This window comes from Myodes glareolus, chromosome 14 (genome assembly GCF_982192425.1).
Source record: "Myodes glareolus chromosome 14, mMyoGla1.1, whole genome shotgun sequence".
In the NCBI taxonomy this organism is placed as follows: Eukaryota; Metazoa; Chordata; class Mammalia; order Rodentia; family Cricetidae; genus Myodes; species Myodes glareolus.
The window spans coordinates 72,086,401-72,090,841 of NC_142039.1; the positions used below are offsets into that span (position 1 = coordinate 72,086,401).

Genomic DNA, 4,441 nt, shown 5'->3' on the forward strand with positions numbered 1-4,441 from the left:
AACGTCTCTCATGGACCAGACTGGGCGCCAAGAAGCTGCCCGTGTTGCTTCTCCCTCAGTTTCCCCATCAACTGGTGCACAGAACTTCAGGTGAAATGCCTGCTCCCGCCAACATCCTCAGTGCAAATCTCCACTAGTGGGCGCCATTGAGCAGACTGCGAACTCTCTCAATGCTCCTGAGCTGTTTACTGTCCTGAAAGTCCACGTTTGGATCTTAACTCACCCAGGGTTGTGAAAGTAGCTGGAATAGCTGGATCCACGTCTCCAGGTCTGTGCTGGCCTGACCCTCTGGTTCTGACTCATACCTACAATGGAAGCTTGCAGTTTGACACCACGGCTTGATGCTGTTACAAAGGTTTTACCCTTTGTGGAAAAAGCTGGTCATAGATGCTGCTCTTGTTTCCTTTTAGTAAGGAAATTAACTTATTTCTACACATGGAAGGCAAGCAGTAGCCGCGAGCAGTTTTCACAGGTGGAAGATGGAGTAGGGAGACACACATGACTTAAAATGTTTAAATTCAGAAGAGAAAGCAAGTTTGGAAATCTTTAATCTTTCTGGTGAATTCTCTCCTTCCACGGGAGAAAGGTGGTGGCTGAGCCACCTAATCCCGTGGCTCAGGGCTGGACAGCAGAGACAACCTAAGGCAGATGTGGGTCCAAACAAGGCTCCTCAGATGCCCCCACCTGCGGTGGGGAAACAGCATGGTTCACAGCTTACTCTTTGCTCTTGTGAAAATGCCTTCCATTTCCCCTGGACAGGCGTCTCACTATGCACCAGGCTTTGGGCTGTCACCACACAGTCTCTGTGTGCTAAGGAGCCAGCCCGCTGGGACTCAGGTACAGCCAGAATCTCCAAGAGCCTCGCTGGTCAAGAAGGGGGCCACCTGCACCTCCTCGTCTCTGCTCAAGTTCCTCATTCAGTGGGTATTGTGGTCTGGATGTGGAAGGGCCCTGAGAGAGGAGCTCCTGCGGCAGGCTCTGCATTCTTTTGCTGTTGTGCTAAGAGGGAAAGCCTGGTGGGGCATTGCGGGCGCCCTTGAGAGCGAGTGTGGGACGCCAGTCTCTTCTTGCCCTTTCTCCCGTTTTTTTTCACATCTCACCTAAGAGAACGGAAGGGCTTTCCTCTCTGTTCCATATCAGGATGCACCGCCTCACCCCAGGTTCAAAAGCAACGGGGTCAGAGGACCAGGTTTTGTTCTTTAATGATATGATGTTGGGGTGTCCCGAGCAGCCTGCAAGCTAGGCAGAGGCTGCCGCCAGAGGGGTGCAGGTTTCCCGTGGCGAGCAGCAGAGCTGGTCACGCCATGCGGCCCAAAGAGCAGGCCAGATAAAAGACTTATAGGACATAATAAATAGACGTAAGGGTAAACATAAAGCTAAATATTTATTACTTAAAGAAAAGGGAGACATTTATTACTTAAAAAGAGGGAGACAGAGAGACACAAAGACAAACATAGAGAAAAACAGAGACACGTGTGCACACGCCAAGAGACAAAAACAAAAGAGGAAGGGAAGATGGTGATAAGGGAGGTCAGAAGTGGCTGGGGAGTGGGCGTGGTTAGCCCTTAAAGGGACCGCAAAGGAATAACATTCCCAGATCCTTTTTATAATAAAAAGTAGAAGGTTAGACATTACAGTTTGAAGGAATTGGGACGGCGAATTCTCAAGATTGCTTCCAGCTGATTTGTGGGCGTCGTCTTTGCCGAGAGAAGGTTGGGTGCTGGCCACATCCTGGCATAGCTGGTCTCTGCTCCCGACAGGTGCCTGTGGCGTGGAAATGTTTGGTGTCCCTTGTACCTGGTTATGGTATTGGCAGAACAGAGGACAAAGTCAAATTAAGAAAAAAAAATTTTTTAGGACCAGGGAATTGAGGGGTTTGTATCTGACCTGTTTACGGTGGGTTTTTAAATTTTGTTTCCTGGAACTCATAAGAAAAATAGAAGTTTTAAACATATAATGGCTGTGATATATTTTTGTACAATGAAAAATATTTTTTATTTGGTGAGGCAACCTGGCAAAACCTCTCAGCTATCAAACTGTCAGAGATCTTTGAGAAGAATAAGATTTTACTTGAGTTACTGATTAAAAAATGACAGAAAACTTACTTGGTTGGCACCCAGAGCTACTCTTCTGGGTCTTCCAGGGTCGCTGAAGGTTGCATTTGACCTTTGCTGTTTAGCGCAGAGCCTGTCAGGCTTCAGAAGACCCTGTGGGCTAAGAACTCTGTAGGAAGACAGACCTACCTTACCCGGGCAGCTAGGCTGTCGATTCCAGTGATTCTGTCCATGTCTGGAGGTCTTTAGTTTAGGTGAAAGGCAGTTTTTGCCCAATGGTCAGCGTTTGGCAGTCGAAGCGAACTGCAGATGGACGTTGTTCTGTGACCGTTTGTCTTCTGTCTTCTTGGAGGAAACAGAGTGCTGCTGCTGCTAGGAGCCAACCTGTCTCTTTTTGTTATGAAAAGTTTTTTAGTAATTAAATACTTAAATATCACATTCCCCAGATCTCTGAGCAGTTGCAGCAGTTTATTAGGTATAGCTGTAGTATAGAATCTGTCTGGAAGGTTGAGTTTGAGGTTGACTGTACTGACTCTTAACAGGCAAGATCCACATTTGTAAAAGGACAGAAAGAAAGAAAAAAAAACTGTTTGTAACATTAAGATTAGTGGCAGAACTGACAATGGTAGAGAATAGCTTAATATTAAATATAAGAGAGGTAAAAGTACATACCAGTTTAAAATATGAGACTTATGATTTTGTAGTCTGAAATGAGATGAAATGAACAATCATTATACATAGAAAGATTGAACAGGAATTAGACAAAGTGCATGTTTCTGATGGGCCCTATCAGAAGCGCGTCACTATGCAAAACACTTGTAATCAGAGTTAACGAGAGGATTTCAGTGAACACCGAGGAGGGGGAAGGGAAGACAGTACATAAGAATGGGAGAGCTTGGTCACATGGCCTGACTCTCAGTCGAGATAGCAATAAAGTTACCTGACCCCAGTGAACATGGCGGCGACCACGTGTTGTGGGGAAAGTTACAATTTTAGAGCTGTAAGGATTTTAAGCTTAAAGAGAAGGACTTGAAGGCATGATCTGCCCTGTTGTTGAGCCGCCATGTTGAACCATAAGCTGCAGAGGAGGGCAAAAGGCTGGAACCAAAAAAACTGCACCATGTCATGGCTGGAATGAAAAGCCAGCAGGAATTTTAAAAGCCGGGGGCTGCCTGCCATGGACGGTTGCTATCCAGAGTCTGAATCGTGAAAACCCGCGCAAACAGAACAAGCACCCAGGACCACATGGACGACCTCGATCCACGGGTGGGGTGCTATGGGCCTAGCTGGATCTGGGCAGGTTACTCAGAAACCAGAGGCCGGGGCCACTCCATAGCAGCGGTTATGTTGACGAGAGAAGAGAAAAGGGAAAGAAAAGAAGTGAAAATGAAAAAAGATAAAGAAACTAAGGACCCGGTCCCCAGTCGAATGCACAGCATGGGATGCAGTGCTAACGCAGGCGGACCAACCCCCGGGGTCGTCCAAGCACGATTCCGGTAAAGGAAAGCAACTGTCTGTAGCAGAACAAGGAGCAACTCACCGATTGAAGCCATCCGGGAAGTCAGTGGTGGGAGTGGAAAAAGAACCCGGTTCAGGATATCCGAGTCACAGCACCAATTTTGTTCTTAATGATATGATGTTGGGGTCCCCCAGCGGCCTTCAAGCCAGGCAGAGGCTGCCACCAAAGGGGTGCAGGTTTCCCGCGGTGAGCGGCAGAGCTGGTCCTGCCATGCGGCCCAGAGAGCAGGCGGACGGGTGTGGCAGATAAAAGACTTGCAGGACATAATAAATAGACGTAAGGCTAAACATAAGGGTAAACATTTATTACTTAAAGAAGAAGGAGAGAAAGAAAGGCAGAAATAGAAAAGAGGACAGAGAGAGGAAAACACATGTGCACACGCCAGGAGAGAGGGACAGAAGAGAGAGGGTTAGGATGGCAACGAGGGAGGTCAGAAGTGGCTGGGAGTGGGCGTGGTTAGCCCTTAAAGGGACCAGACCCACAGGAATAGCACCAGGAAACGGTGAACCCCAACAAACCTTTTTCCTTTATAAGCTGATTGTCTCTGGCACTTACTCACAGAAACAGGAAGCTGACCAGCAAAGTGAGATGGAGCATAGGAACCAGATAGCAGGGGGGGCTGGCCTATGACAGTGTCTGGGAACCAGGTATCACCGGGCCTGGCCTATAGATGGCGGCTGGAAATGTTCACGGTGGGTTTTTGTCAGGGAATATGTTCATTTCCTTCATACTGATATTCGATAGAGAACTCTCTCTAAATGTTCAATTTCACATCATTTCAACAAAGTATTAAAAGTGTACATAGATATGTGTATCAGTAACTCTTGTTTTGCTGTCTTAATTTTTGTGAGATGAATGTATAAAATCA

At 47.1% G+C, this 4,441-nt stretch overlaps 1 long non-coding RNA gene across 1 annotated transcript; it reads right to left on the reverse strand.

Moving 5' to 3' along the window:
• Nucleotides 1–1,365: 1,365 nt before the first annotated feature.
• On the reverse strand, nt 1,366–3,960 carry LOC148119915 (uncharacterized). The gene is made up of 2 exons (XR_015734953.1): nt 2,244–3,960; nt 1,366–1,797 (listed from the first exon to the last, which is right to left on the reverse strand). It is a non-coding gene; the product is annotated as an uncharacterized LOC148119915 (long non-coding RNA).
• Nucleotides 3,961–4,441: the final 481 nt, after the last annotated feature.